The 16396-nt window shown below is 44.1% G+C and overlaps 1 non-coding gene across 1 annotated transcript; it reads left to right on the forward strand.

Moving 5' to 3' along the window:
* The first annotated feature begins 413 nt into the window (after nt 1-413).
* LOC143652434 (U5 spliceosomal RNA) lies at nt 414-531 on the forward strand. The gene has a single exon (XR_013160656.1). It is a non-coding gene; the product is annotated as a U5 spliceosomal RNA (small nuclear RNA).
* Nucleotides 532-16396: the final 15865 nt, after the last annotated feature.

Genomic DNA, 16396 nt, shown 5'->3' on the forward strand with positions numbered 1-16396 from the left:
GAGGAGAAGGACAAGCCTCTGAGCATTCCAGGGTCAACAGTAAGCCCTGCACTCTGCTTCTGCACAGCAAATTTCCAGGCCAGATGTGATAAGCAAGAATACAAACACCGGCCACTTCCAGGGTTCAAATCCCAGCCTGCCGTTTAATGGGTATACGGCCTTAGGCTATTTTATTTCATCTCTCCTTGCTTCCAGTTCTTCACCTGTAAAATGGGAGTGATAATAACAGATCAATCTTACAGGCTTGTTAAAGGATTAAATGGGCTAATTCTTGTAAAGTACTTAGATCCATACCTGGCACATAATAAACTCTGCATAAATGCTTGTTAAATAAAACCTAATATTTGCAGGAAGCAGTTTACCCATGAGGTCAGGCCTGCTGGAATGAAAAGAAGTTAAAAAAAACTAAAATGATACTCTAGTTTCTCTTCAAATCGTATAAATCTTTCACCTTTTACTAAAGATTTCCGTGGAGAGAAGCAGTTACGAGTCGTTGAACAATTTTTTGAAGGCCTTGGTTTTTACCAAGGCCCAATGTGTGCGTTAAAAAAAAAAAAAAGCAGCTATTTCCTTTAAAGTTCTTTGTAGTTACTCGTAGGGCTTTTTTAGTTAAAAGTGATGGTGTTAATAAAATAAACGACGTAGATGTGTGAGAAATTGCATTTTAAAAAAATCTAAAATGATAAAATAATGTAATAAAATGTTCTAAAACTATCGACACCTTCAAAGAAAAAAAATGCAAAAGAAAAACATATAATGCTAAATTAGTATAGTAAAACTAGATGGGGTGGAATAATGTCATATTAGAGTTTATTAAAAAGCAAACATGGTCTTAAAGAATCAGCAGTAGTTGTTTTGAGTTTTTATTTATTTATTTTTTGCATGGGCAGGCACTGGGAATCGAACCCGGGTCTCCGGCATGGCAGGCGAGAATTCTGCCACTGCGCCACAGTTGCACCGCCCCCAGCAGCAGTTTTTAATTTAAGAATGTGCCCATATCCCGTGACACCTATTCTGTTTCTGGTACGATGCTAGGCCTGAGCACCTGCCCCAGGAGGTGGAGACAGACAAGCTGAGAGGACCTCCCAACTCAAACAACTGCTCCATGAGTAGACTTCTGCTGTTGGGAAATATCTGCGAGTGACAGAGGCACTAGAGGAGAAATGGTGCATGGTGGGGGGGGGGGGGGGTCACATATTAACTAACAGTGAGCACCACTAAACTGCCGAAAACCCCGCACTGACTTCCCAAGAGCTTGGACAAAACCCTAAGTCATCAGCATGGTCCACCACAAACCTCCTTCTCCCACCCCATCTTTTACCCTTCTTGGCTGCTCTTAGCTGGTCCTGTCCTTTCCAGAGGCACATCTCAAATGCACACATGCCACCATCATCCCCTCCCTGAGGCCTTTGCAATATTCTTGTCTTAGTAGGGACCCTGTTTCCCCTTCCTCAGCTCCTTTTTATCCTGGAGGCTCCAGCCTTCCCTGCCCACCTCATTGCTGGAAGCACCTTGCTATTCATGGCCAAACCCTTTGTTTGCTTCCTTCATTTAAGTTACTGCAATTCGTAACTAAAAATTTTTGTTGCTGTTGTTTAATTGTTTTGTGTTGTTTTCCTTTTGCTGCTGTCTCCCCCCGAAAATGTTCCCTCCACAAGAGACGGTATCATGTCTGCTGTATTTTCAGTTGTATCCTAAGCATCTCTTATATGGTCTAAATGCATAGTAAGATACTCACTGAATAGGTTAGTTATTAAAATAATGAAATGGGGAACGAAAAGCTCAAAGAACATCTTAGCAAGCATGGTCCCGAGCCCTTTGTAGAGGTCTCAGTTCAATTTCTAACTCTGACTCTGTTCATCTACAACCATGGACAACAATTTCTCCATGTCTTTAGTTAATACATGTAAACTGTGGTTAGATCAGAGCTCGGTGTCTTATTAAAAGGATTATCACTAACTAGTAAGTGTGGTGGTGATTCTCAAACTATGTTTCAAAATCCTCTCCTAGCAAAGAGAAAAAAACACCCCTATGTAAGCAAATGACAAGGACTCACGTTGACAAGGGCATCGTTCTTGTCTGTAAGAAGAGCTCCAAGGCCTTGCCCCAAAGGTCGGAGAGCGTGTGTTGGAGGGGCAGGAGGCTGCGCGGTGGAGCCAGCCCCCTGCACATGACAGCAGACAGGCAGCCTCGACACCGGCAAGGGGGGACCAGCCCACACGGCATATGGGCCTGCCGAGGAGCATATGGGTCTGGTCCTAGAGAAGGAGCCCCCATATGCTCTCCGAGCAGAGCCCACTTCGCCCTCTCCCAGCCTCCCCACACTTTTGGCTGGTTCATAAATCAGCTGCTTCCCACCATCCCGGGGCAGCGGCCGATCCACGTGTGATTAATGCCCACATTTGCCCACAGCCTGGAGAGAGCCCCAGGTACAGGTGCACAGGAAGGAAAAAGGCCTAATTGGAGTGCGGGTGGGGGAGGATGGGCGAAGAGGGGGTCGTTCCTCATGGCCACTGAGCCGGTGCTGTCTTTAGAAGTCCTGGCTTCATAAGAATGTGCTTTCGTGGAAATCTTTCTTACAGACTCCCCAGGGGCCCCGCCGGAGCCTAAGATATTGCATGTACCCCACCTACGAGGGCCCCCAAAATGGTTTCTCCATTCTATGACGACCACCCTCCATGATCCTCTACATTTGAGCTTAAACATGCATTCAGATCCTGCAAGGAACCAACAGGCTGGGGTCCCCAGAGACAGCAGGCCTAGATGTGTCAGGCAGCAAATCCACTCAACTGCGTTTTAGACCAGTATTTTCCAACTGCACTCGACAGAGGGCAAAAGGTTTAATGGGGTTGCCGCTGGAAGAGAGGACTCCAGCGCCCCACAGCTGGTTTAGTTAAGAGCAACTCTGCTTTTACTTTGTTGGACATATTAATCTTTCCAAGTAAGATTTAGTTTTGATTTTGTTAAGGGTCAAATGACTAAAAAATGTTGAGACCTACTTGCGTTAAAGATGCTTCAGAGACAGTGAGGAGAGTTTCAGTAAAAAAATGAAAAGGCATAATCATAAAATTAACAACAGTTGTCCCCTACGGGGCAGGAGACAGAGCAGCAGTGTATTTAATAGCAAGGGCCCTGGAGTCACTTTTCCATGTAATAGTTGTATGACCTTGGACAAGAAGCTTTCCTATCTAAGCCCCAATTTGTCCATCTGAGAAATGGGCATAACAGTTGCTCCCTGACATAGAGGGACAGTGGGAACACCAAATGAGATTAATCCAGGCACTGCATTTGCATGATGCCTGGGATGTTAATGTGACCCATGCATAATCGCTGTTATGTTTTTTTATTCAGAGTGTCACTCACCGTGCTAAACATTTTATTTGAATTATCTTTAGTCCTCAGGCCTCTATCCCATGAAGGTTTACACCAATGTTTAGACGAGGAATCCTGAGTGTAAACCTTCGCCTTCAGTGATGATCCCAGAGCATCTACTAACATCAGGAAGGCCGTGTGTGTTCTGGGAAACCCACCCGTTCAAATGTCTGCTTGCATCACGTTTGCTAACATCTCATGGGGTAAGCAAGTGACATGCCATCCCAAATTCAACGGCTGGAAAACTGACTCCTCTTCTCAATGGAAGACAGCAAGTTCACATCGTAAGGCCTTGGAAGCAGGGAAAAGAAGTGTTTGCGGCCATTTTTACAACCTAGCACAAGAAACAAGTAAGATATTTGGGAAATAGGAACCCGTGTGATTTGATAGTGGGAAACCCAAGTCTCCTGGAAAGAAGAGCCCCTCCAAAGCATTTTGGAGAACCCATAAGGAAAGCGTTTCCCACGTGCCAATGAAAGGACACCATGCACTACTAATCTCTCTGAATGTATTCCTCTTCCCTGGTCTAGTCCCCATGCTCCTCCAGCCCACATCATTTCTTCGCTGTCCTCAGGGACTGCTGTCTCCTGCTGATCTTCAACGCTTCTGCCAGCAGCACAGCCTCTTTTGTGGGGCCCAGGGCCCTTCAATCTGCACACGGCCCTTCAAGGTCCAAGAGGATGTACAATGGTGTCAGAGCTTCCAAAGTGGGAGTAAATGCCTCCCCTGTCCCCTTTTCTTGTCTCCTTTCTTCATGCTGTCCCACAGTAGTCCTGCCTGGATCTTCTGTGCCTCCTGGCATTCTCCAGTGAAACAATCCCCTCCGCTCATGCTTGCCATGCAGCTGCCATGGGTTCCCAACACCAAATGACAGAAAGATGAGCAAGGAGACAAATCTAAGACACTGACACCCAGATGGAGCTTTCAATAATTCCCCCACTCATAACCCCTAAGGCCTTTGTAATGCAAATATCCTGTTTCTTTGCTGTGACTTAACTTCTTAGGAGGTTCCTCAGACCCTCATTCAGATGGATTTGGGAACCCTCTCTGTTCTGTAAATTGTAGCACTTAAGAACACAGCCTCTCGGGGTAGATATAAATGAACTCAGTTCCCAGCTGGGCTCCTTATTGACCGTGTGATTGTGGGCGGGGAAAAAAAAAACCCCTAAGCCTCAGCTGCTTCATCTGTGACATGGAGGTAACAAAGGTACTTATATGTTAGGATTATCAAGATGTTTCTATATCAAAGATGCTTTACAACTTAGGGCTTAGAACACTGTGGTGAAACAATAAATATTCATCTTTGTTTTTTATATTTTCATTATCATTATCCTAAGAGTGAACACCACCTAGCCTCCTGCTGGAAGAGCACACCAGCTCTCCTGCAAAATCTTAAACAAATGTGAGAGTTCTTTCAGTGTTTGCCTGCAACTCTCATGCCCTGCTCAGAAGCCAAAAGGCAAGCTCTTGTCAATGCCTCACTCACAGCAGAATATGTGCTTCTGTCTGTCATGCAACTGCATTTGAAAAAAATCCCATTTTGTAGGGGAGTTAAAGGTACCTCTGCCCATCTCAATACTACAGTTTCTGTCTGAACATTTGCCAGCCATTAGGAGAGTGTTGGTAATAAGAAGATTTAAAAAGTGTATTTAGAAAGAATGTGAGTGAGTGCATGCGTGTGGGTGGGTGTTTTTTAAAGTCTGGATAAGTGAACTCTTGATTCAGGATATGTCTCTGCTGGGGGCAAAGGCTGTCTTGTGCAAGTCTTGTTAGGAGGGTGGCTGGTTGAAAGCCAGACCTGGATTATCACAAATGGACGCAGAGGGAGCCTGGAAATCAGGCCTCCTGCCCACTCAGCAGTTCCTGGCGCTTGCCGCAGCTCACCCATCGAATGCTGTTCCTGCATTAGAGGCTGCAAACACAATTGACTTCTATTACTTATAAAGCCAACCACTTTACTTCGTTTAAACGTTAAGGATGGACTTTAGAGATTCCTGAGATGCCGGACGGCACAACCAGCCCACACCAGACCATTCCCCCAGCCGCCACTCAGACCACATAACAAGGGAAGAGCAGTCCTTCATTCCACATTCAACATCCATTAGCAGATGCTTTTAGACATTGTGATTCCTGCATTTGAAATACATAGTCCAAATACACACATCCCCAAATATTCCATTTTAGCCGTTTATCCATTTGATACTTACTGAATGTCCCATTCCTATTCTAGGCCTGGAAATAAAAAGTTAGATCATATATCAGGTAAATTTCAGGATCCTCACAGTCTAGCTACAGGGAATAAGTAGGCAAAGAAATAAGAGTGGCAAAATAATAATCACTAGGGCTGTGATAATTACACACAGAATGGTACCGGCACTCAGAAACGATGGGAGAATCAGAAATTGCTTAATAGTTGAGGAAGTGTTTTAACTGAACCCTAAAAGAGATAAATTTGTTAAGAGAAAAATGGGAATGTATGATTTTCTAGGCAGTCGAATTCTGTAAAGGGGGCATGGAAGTTGAATTCAGACAGACGTTGGGTTAAATTCCATGGCTAGTTGCTGGACCTCAGGGAAGTTGCTCAATCTCCCTGAAACTCGGCTATCTCCTCTGTTAGACCCAGTCAACTGAGATTCCTAGGAGGAGGTGGTGATCAAAGAGCCCACATAAGCCAATGGCTGGGAAGAATGTGACTCATGGTGGACAGTCATTACATAGTGTCCAGGGTTAGTAGCTTGGTGTGACTAGAGCTGCAGGAGAGGCAGGGCACACAGAGTCTTGGAGAAATGTATGCTCCGGTGATGGTTTTAAGCCAAGGGGTGGCATGATCATAGGTGGGTTTCACACAGATGTATCAATGGTGAGCTTGAAGATTGCCTGAAGGGGAAGCAGGTAGTAAAACCTAGAAACTATTTCCTTTATCCTTGGTGGAAAAATAGATCAAGTTTTCTAAATTATAAATGTTCTTTGTTCACAAGATCCTTATGACCCCAGCATGTGTCCTTAAAGTTGTAGTTTATGTCCTGATGCATCTTAGGATAGATTGAGTCATGGTCCCCTCAAAGACATGTGCAAGCCTTAATCCCTGGTGGGCATGGACTCATTTGTTAATAGGACCTTCCAAAGATGTTAAAGTCAAACTGAATCAGGCCGGGCTTTAGTCCAATATGACCAGAGACCATATTTGCTGAAGAGAGTGGACTCAGTATCAGTCAAAGCCCCAGGAGGCGGGAACAGACTTGTCACTAGGTCCCGGAGGATGACAGAATGTCCAATCTACAACGTGACAGACTTCAGGGGAAGCCTGACCCTGCAGACACCTTGACTTTGAACTTCTGGTCTCCAAAACTGTGATCCAATAAACTCCTGCTGTTTAAGCAAACCCATTTTTGGTATTTGTTGTAAGCAGTCCTGGTAAACTAAGATATACTTTGTCCAAAATCTGAATCTTTTCCCCACCAGTGGGGGATTGACTTATAAACCAATGTAAAGGTCATGAAACCAAAAGGAGAGCTGCTTTCTACTCATAGCGTTTCACCCTCCCTGCCCCTTCAGGCCAAGCCCTGCCTGGAGCCAGAATGTCCCTGTGGATTGAGAGATAGAGCATGTCTCCGATGTTTTCTCCTTCACCATCAAAAGGCCCCAATGGGAGCACAAAGAAAACTGTCATCTTAACATTTCCCCAGGATCTGTCTCTTCTCCAGAGGAAAAATAAATTTTAAAGGCAGGCTGTGTGCACAAGCGCACTATTTTAAAGGTAGATTGTGTGTGCAAGTGCACTGGTCCTCTGTCCTGGAGCTCAAATTTCCCATCCTGTGGAGCTGCCCTGCCTCATTCTCAAGCCAAGCGGGGATGACCACCTCTTCCCCCGTGGCAGAAGCAATACCCCCTCCTCACTTGCTGCATGGTGATTCAGTTACTGGTCTGTTCATTCCCGTCTCCCAAAAAGAGCTTTTCCAAGTCAGGGATCAGGCCCCATCCACATTCCTATTTCCACCACTGGACAAAACACAGGGCCGTTAGTAGAGGAGGAAATGTGTGTTGAGAGGATATGCACCTGGGTGCAATCTCACTGCAAAGCCTCCCAACTTCCAGTTGTCACTAGAAGGAGACGGGGCCTTAAATGTCACCAGGGATCTGAGTATGCAAATCAGAGGAGCTTAAGGTCAGTACAGGCTTCCATTTGCACCTTCCTCTGCCATGTTGTACATGTGAATGAGAATGCTGCGCACTCACAGAGAACCATGTGTGTTCCCAAGACCAGAGATGTATGGATTCTATTTCTGGGTAGAAACATTAGGTACTCAGGAGCTGTGGGGAGGAATCTGGCAAGCGTCCTGTGCATCCTTTTGCCATCTTGTCTCCAGGTGAGGGACTTTCCTGGTTCACCTGGGCTGGAGCTGTTCTGCATGAGTATATGTGAACTATCCCTGAACCTAGGCATAGCTCTAGCTGTGCCCTCTCTCTCTGTAGACAGCAGATTCCCTAATTTTGTTGTCCTCAAGCTAAAGAGTCAAAAGGCCTTTGGTCTGCAGGCCAAATTTGGCCCACAGTCTATTTTTAGAAATAAAGCTTTATTGGAAAACTGCCACGATTTATTCATATATTGCCAATGACTGGGAGTTCAGTAATTGTGAGGGAAACTGCAGGGTCAGCAAAGCCTGAATATTTGCTACCTGACCCTTTACGGCAAACATTTGTAGACCCCTTGCCCCTAGAGCTTGACTTCTGGTTGCCACAGTGCAGTACAGGCACTGAAATGAGTGCTCAGTGCTCATTCTTCCATTTAATCCTCTCACATCCCTAGAAGGCAGCTGCTCCAACTGCGCCCATTTCATGGATTTAACTCATTCACTGACCACTTCCCTTAACTTTGTGCTGAGGTGCCTTCTCAGGAAACAAGGCAGACACAATCCCTGTCTTTACTGAGCCTCCCATCTCAGTTCTTGATTCGAGACTTCGGGCTCTGGCCCAGAGCAACTCTCACTTCTGGAAGGTCCTCCTTCAAGCCCCCTCATACTCTTTTTCAGAATGGAAGGGCCTAATTCAGAACCAGTGTGCCCATGGGAAACTAAAGGCCTTCCAAACTTCCTTGTTGAGTGGGTTGAGCCTCTCCAAGGGACACGCTCCTCTCCAACACACCACAGTGCCACAGCCTGACCCATCCCATCCATGGACGGTCACCACACTCAGCTGCCCAGCAAGGGTCAGACTGGGGACCCAGCAGCTGGGTGTCGGGGCCCCACAGGCAGGGATCTTGCCAGATGAGGGGTGAAACAAGGTTTTGGGGGCTGACCCTTCCAAGGAGGTGGCAGGTCTTCTCCACCAGCGGTGCCTTAGGCTTTGGTGGCACTACCTTTTGTCCAGCACCTCTGGGTAAGCTTCCTTCACTTGCCTTTTGTTTTACTCGGCCCACAATAAAAATGCTCACAGTGCTAAATTGCTGCATGGGAGAAGTCGACAGAGGGGGAGGAGGGCAGCAGAGAAGGCCTGACCCCCCAGGCCTGGGCGCTCTGAGCAGATCCTAATTAGGAGCCTGGCAGAGCGGGCCTCGGCAGGAAGCCGGATCATTAACGCTGGCATCGCACACGCTCCGACCGCAGGATGCGGCACGGCTGCCACGCGGGCGCCACGCAGGACCTGCTCTTGGCTGCCGCATCAGAGCAGATGTCTAAGAGGATTTTTGTTTTGGTGTTTTGTTTTTGTGTTTTCTGGATTTTTTTTTAAAGCAGTGTATGACCTTGTGCCAGGGATTTCTTGCGCCAAGATAAAGGTTTTTAATGGGTCCAGGAAGCAAGGGAAGTTAAGAGAAATTTAAACATTGGTTTTCTGGGCTCTTAGGGTGAAAGAGGAGAGATCAAAAGAAGGTGGATTTTTTTTTCTTAGAATTTAAAAAGTTGACCACAGAGTTCTTTCCAACACTGTCTGCAGTAGCAGTGGGAATTCTCCCTCAGAATGTGCCCACCCCTTAGCCCATCCAGCAATGGGCACTGCCAGTTTTGATTCTTGAACATCCCACAAATCTGCCTACTTCTCTGTATCTACACTGCCAGAACCCTAATTCAGGTCACTACTATTGTTCATCTAGGTTAGCAGGTGCAAGCTTTTTCTCTAAAGGACTAGATATTAAATGTTTAGGCTTTTACCAGCTATGCTGGTTTGAAACTGTTGTGTACCCCAGAAAAGCCATGTTGTTTAATCCTGATTTAATATTGTTTGGTGGGGTTTTTCTTATTAAGTTGTTTCCATGGAGAGGTGATCCACCCAATTGTGGGCAGGACCTTTCAATTAGGTGGCTTCCATGGAGATGTATCTCCATCCATTCAAGGGGGGTGGCTTACTAGAGTCCTTTAAGAGGGAACCATTTTGGAAAAAGCTTCAGAGCCAACAGAGTCAACAGAGAGAGCCAATGTGAGACCCAGATGTTTGGAGATGCAGAAAGTAAATGTCCCTGGGGAAGCTGTTTGAAACCAGAAGCCAAAGAGACCAGCAGATGCCAACTATGTGACTTTCCGGCTGACACAGGTGTTCTGGACCCATCGGCCTTTCTTGAGTCAAGGTATCTTTCCATAGATACCTTAGTTTGGACATTTTTATGGCTTAGAACTGGTATATTGCATTCCGGCAGCTTTAACAAACCAAAACATCAGCTATCCAGTTTCTATCACAAATATTCAACTTTATCATTATGGCACAAAAGCAGCTGTAGACAAAATGTAAACGAATGACAACAGTTGTCATCCAATAAAACTTAATCTATAAAACAAGAGGTGGGCCAGGTGTGGCCCACAGGTTATAGTTTGATGGCCCCTAATATAGATTTCTATAAAGGACTCCTAAATGATCTCTTGCCCTCATCATCTGTTCTCTTCTCAGCAACCAGAGGGGTTGTCTCCAGAAGCATAGGCTGGACTCCAGGTCTTACCAGTTTAATGTGGCAACAATTTATTTCTCATTCATGAAAAATGTCCAACAATGGTCACCAGGATTTTCTGTCCTTGATCATTACTCTGGGAGCCAGGCTGAAGATTGACTTCATCTCACAACGCTTCCACAATTGCAAAGAGAAGGAAGGAGAACTCTGAAGGAACTCTATCCTGCAACTAAATACCCTGGTCCAGATGTGAACCCCTCACTGGCCAAAACTAATCGTGTGGCCCTACCCAACCCCAGGGGCAAGAAAGTGCACTCCTACATAGTATCCAGAAGATCACTGATTCCAAAATATTTGGACAACCACAGAGGTATTGTCAAAATTCCAAACTAGTCACCATTCTATCCCCAGTATTCATATGTGCAAAAGTTTTCAATGGCTCACAATTATTCTTAAGATAAAAGCAAACTAACACAGCCTGTATTTTCTAGCTTCTGATCACCTCTTACCTTCTCCTTAAATATACTCAAGCTTATTTCATTTCCAAACACCCACCATGTTTCCTCATGCTGAAGAGATTTTGATTCCATCTGCCCAAAGATGTTCCTTGCTATCCTTCCATCAAGTTAATTACACCTCTTCTCCTTTCAGATCTCAGTTAAACCCCCACCCACTTCCTCATAGAAGGCTTCCTTAAATTCCCAGCCTGGGTTTAACTCTTGTTTTACCTTCTCATAACTCCAAACACTTCCCTTCAAAGCATGGGTAACAGTGCCAATTTTTCATTTGTACGTGATTGAAATGTTTATAAGTTTGATATTGTCAGGTGCCATATGCAGTTTTTTCACCAATGTCCCCAAGCACTAACACTGTAAAAAGCATACTGAATGGATGGATGGATGGATTTTCTTTGTAGGCTAGAGTTGACACAATCCTGATCATCAAGTGTTCTGAGGACTTGTTATAATAGTGTATGGCATGTGTGTACTTGTACACATGTATATGAGCATGTGTGTGCATATAAGTACATAACATGCTAGGTTTACATAGAATACCTTCCCCTTGAGGTAGAAAATGCAAAAGTGTCTCCTCCATTTTACTGATAGGAAACCTGAGTAACAAAGTTATTAAATGTGCTGTTGGATATTGCACAGTAAATGGAACCAGATCCAAGTTTTCAATGTAGGCTCTCTGCATTCTACTCAGGATTCCAAGCAAATAGGGACCACATTGCTTAAAGAAAAACTGGAACATGTCAGCTGGCCAGCAAAATAATGGAATTTCTTAAAAGCAGGACTGTTGTGGAAAATCCAAGTTGTACAATCACTGTGTCTATAACATTAGTATTTAGTAAAATTTTTGAAAGCGAATTGATATAGCAAACTCCAGTCCACACAATTTGGCATAAAGGGCAAGTAATCGTATGTACCTTCTATTTGGCAACTGACTTTGAAACTGAGACCACATAATATCAAAACTTCCAATTAAAATTTCAGCCATCCAGATGTTTGACCATATAATGCCAAGCAAGTGGTTTGACTAATGTTTTAAATTTAATTGACCAGATGTTTTGAGGGTAAGTGTCTTAATGAGTGGGAGAAGTGTCTGTGGAATTGAATCAAATCTCCCTGAGAACCGTCAGGCTCACTGGTTACAAGAACTTATATATTGTCACTACAATTAACTAGAGATTAGCACAAGTTCCAAAACTATCTCACCTTCATACCTGGCCCATAGGAGAGTGTACTTTTCATGAGCTAAACTCATAGACGATGGACTGTGCCTTAGTCTGCACTCTCCAAAAAGCAGACCCTAAAATAAGTAGTTGAAGACAAAGTTCGAAGAAATCAACAAAACAAACACACGTTAAACACAGACAGGCAGTTTATCAAAGAGTGGAAAGTGAATGAGATTTGGGGACAGAGGCCCCAGATTCACTGCCAACTATATCATTTACTTCAAGCATGATCCTAGAAACAGCAAGTACACAGAGGGCTCACCCCGTGCTCTGTGCTTTACATGGATTCATTTCATTAACTTGCACAACAATCTTCATCAACTCTACAGAGGAGGAAAAGGGACTGAAAGGCATGTGCAAAATTAACACAACCAGGAAGCAGCAGGGGTGAGATTAGATTAGATTAGCTCCCAGGAAGTCTGGCTCAGAGCCTGACCTGTGGACCACTCCTCCGTGTTGCATGATTTGGAGCTCACTAGAATCTCAGTTTTTTCATCTCTGAATAAGGGGATCTAAATGGGATAAAGCAGAAGATGGGGTGGAGTTTCACTGGTACTTTGTGCTTCTATGAATTGTGTGTCCCACAAATACTAGTTGCTACACCCGGTAAGAACTGATTGTTAAGTGCTTGCATGTGTCTGTCCCTTTGCTAGGGACCATCCAATCCAGTCAAGTGACCTGGGTTCCTGGAGGTCCAGTGGCTTTTCCTTTATCACAAAATCACTCAAAATTTTTTGCTGCTCAAACCTGGTGCAGGCCAGTGACCTGCCTACCAAGTTTCTTACCTTCTGCTTCAGGCTTCCCTGGATGTCTGCATAACTCACGTTAATGTGGAGACTTGGGACTCACTGGCATGGAGTGGCCAGGCAGGCACCAGTCCCAAACCCATGCATGAGAGTGGAGCAGTCTCTAGGGCAATACCTGGGTTTCTCAGGGAATGTGTGGGGTTCAAGGGAAGGTTCCAGGAAGTGCCAGAGGCATGGAGGACCTTCACTGATTGGCACTGCGTGATGATTGACATATGAGCTTTCAGGGGCTCTTCCCTCAGAATTCCCTCAAAATAAAACCCTCCATTCTCCAAATCCTTAATGAGTGTCTGGCATGTGCTAGATAGGAGAGAGGGGTCAGAGGTCAGCAAGCTAAAGGATCTGCAGTCAGGACCTTACATCTCAGAGGCAGGGAAGACCATGCCCAGGTAAATAAACACAGAAATAAAATGATTTAAAAGACAATGGGTAAGATGGTACAAGGGTAGTTCAGTGGTAGAATTCTTGCCTGCCATGTGGGGAAACCAGGGTTTGATTCCTGGCCCTATGCACTTTCCCCTACCCACCCCCCCCCAAAAAAAATCTTCAGCAAATGGTACTGCAACAATGGGATGCTCACATGGAAAAAGAATGAAATTTGACCCCCACCATACAGCACACAAAAGAAAAAGACAATGGTTACCCTGAAGCCATAAACAGGTCAAAGGAATATGGGATAATTCAGGGAGTGCTTCACTTCATTGGAGTGGCCAGAAAAACCACTTACAGAGACAAGATCTGGTTTGAAACTCAATGATAAAAAAGAGGCAGCCACACAAATCTCTGATGGAAAGCATCTAAGCAGAAGGAAAAGCCAGTACAAAGGCCCTGAGACAGAGGTAAGCTTGATTGTTAATGGAACAGAAAGTCAGTAGTTAGATAGGAGAGAGGGGCACAGCAGAGCCCAGCAAAGACTTGAGACCGTAGGTCCTAGTGGGCCTCAGTTGGGAGTTTAGAGTGGAGTCTTACTGTGATTTGGAGCCACTGGAGCACTTTGAGCAGTGGAGTCTCAGGATCTCATTTATATTTTCTTCCAGTTCACTCTGGCTTCGTGATTGTAAAGGTGAGACAGGGCAGGTGGCTTTGGTAGACTTTCATGTAAGTTGATGACAGCCTGGGCAAAGGTGCCTAGAAGTAGTTGAACTCGGGTGGGAACTTGAATTTGTAGGTTTAGGTATCTTGCAAATTCAGTCATTATATTTCCAAGAACTTTTTCAGCTCCCATCTTCTTTCTCCTCTCCTCCAGGACTCCAATAACACAAATGCTAGACCTTTTGTTATGGTCCCACAGTTCCCTGAAGCTCTTCAATTTTCTATTCAGTCTATTATTTCTCTGTTGTATAGATTGGGTATTTTCTATTGTCTTATCTTCAAGTTCACTGATTCTTTCCCCTGACCTCTCTTTACATTCTACTGTTGAATTCATAATCTAAGGTTTTCATCTCAGCATTTTATTTCTCAATTCTCAAATTTCCATTTGGTCTTCCTTATCTTCACTAGACTAGGACTCTCTCTTCATTTACCAAGGCTTTCTACTTTTCTATTTGTTTCAAGTGTGTTTGCATTTGTTTGTTGAAGAATTTTTATCATGACTTCTTTAAAATCTTTGTCAGATCACTTTAACACCTCTGTCATCTCAGTGCTGGCATCTAATATTTTCTTCTTTCATTCAATTTGAGATCTTCCTGGTTCTTGGTGTAATGTGATTTTCTATTGAAACCTAGACATTTAGGAATTATGTACTGAGACTCTGGATCGTATTTAAACCTTAGGTTTTGGTTGACTTTTGCTGACACTAGAGGCTCTGGCAGGGGAAGGCAGAGCCTTCTTATTACAGGTGGAGGTAGAATTTCAGGTTCTAGACTTGGCTCCACTATCACCTAAGATGGGGAGCTCCCCATTATCACTGGGCAGAGGTAGGAGTCCTGGCTGCTGACGCAGTGAGCATTGAGACTGTGATGCGGGAGAAGAGAGGGAGGTGAGGACAGGTTTGTGTGTTCATGACAGGCCTGCACAGATGAACGTCCCAGTGACCTACTTGGCTTTCTTCTAACACCATCCCAGGGTTGGGTATTAGGGCACTTTGTTGCAGCATCGTGTGGCTGGAAGTCTAGACTCCCCCCACTTGGACTTTCTTGGCATGGAGGGAGGTGGGACCACAATCTTTTCTATGGTGTTTAATTTCTAAGTAGAATAGCAATTGTCTAAAATCCTTCTGTCTTGATAGTCTGCCACTTTCTTCATTGTTTAGCTAGAGAGAGCAGCTTTGTTATTGTTGTTTTTTTAAATCTATGCCTTTTGGCATTTTTAGGTGGCTGATTTTCTCAGGGTCATGTCTAGACTATATGAGGCAAAAAGGAAATCCAAAGAATTCTTCACCATGTCGTTGCGTGGGTCCTGAGGTCTCTAGCTGGTCTGCCTTTATCTCGCCACCTTTCAGAACATTCTCACGTTGGTTTTATACATGAGGTGCAGGTATTTTAGTTGTCCTTAGTGTGGGAGGAAAAGGGAAAAGTACATACACTCCCCATTCCCAGAAGCATAAGTCAATTGTCAGTTTTTGTTTATTAACATTTAGTTTTCATTACCCTCCTTATTAAAATGTCCATGACATGTAGTTCTTGCCTGTTGTCATTAGGTAAGATACACGTGGGACTAAAACTCTGGTTCTCCTGATTTTTATGTAAGGAGGATGGCATGGCCCTCTGGTTATGAGCTTTCTCTTTAGAATTAGGCATACTTAGATTTTAATCTGAGCTCTACAGTTCTCCTGCTATGGAGCCCACATCCATTCAGCTCTCTCAACCTCTGCTTCCACCTCTGAGAAATGGGTATAATCTAGTATGCTCATCGCAGCTGTAAGGATTAAATGAGGGACGGCATACAGAGTCCTTAGTGTTAACACAGAGTAAGTCCTCAGTGCATGTTCACTTTTTAACATATTTTTAAAATGAGGACTAGATGCACCACAATGCTCTTTTCCTAAGTTAAAACATGAGTGTTTGGAAACGGATGGTGGTGATGGCAGCACATTATTGTTGAGTATAATTAATGACACTGAATTATTTATGTGAATATGGTTAAAAGGGGAAATTTAAGGTCATATATGTTACTGGAATACAAATTAAAAGATAAAACATGGGACTGTATAATACAGTGAACCCTGTTGTAGATTTTGGACTATAGTTAATAGCCCAAGCATAAGAATGCTCTTTCTTGTACTTTGTTACGAATTATAACAAATGTATGACACTAATACAAGGTGCTAACAATGAGTGGCAAGTGGGAAAAATGCATGTAATATAAACTATGGACTATAGTCAACAGTATAATTTTAATATTCCTTCATTAAGTGTAACAGAGGTAGCATACATGCAAAGTGTCAAAAATAGGGGGGTATATGTATTTTCTACATGGTTTTTCTGTAAGCCTACAACGTCTCTAATTAAATAAATACATAAATTACAATAAGCATATGGCTGTTTGATAATGGTGGGAACCATTGGGATTTGGCTTTGCTCGTCCATCCCTTTTCTCTCACCTTGATCTTCATCACGGGGGTAACAATATCTCTCTCTTATTCTGAGAATTTTCCCACTGTTCAGT

The sequence above is a fragment of the Tamandua tetradactyla genome, chromosome 1, assembly GCF_023851605.1.
Source record: "Tamandua tetradactyla isolate mTamTet1 chromosome 1, mTamTet1.pri, whole genome shotgun sequence".
NCBI lineage: Eukaryota > Metazoa > Chordata > Mammalia > Pilosa > Myrmecophagidae > Tamandua > Tamandua tetradactyla.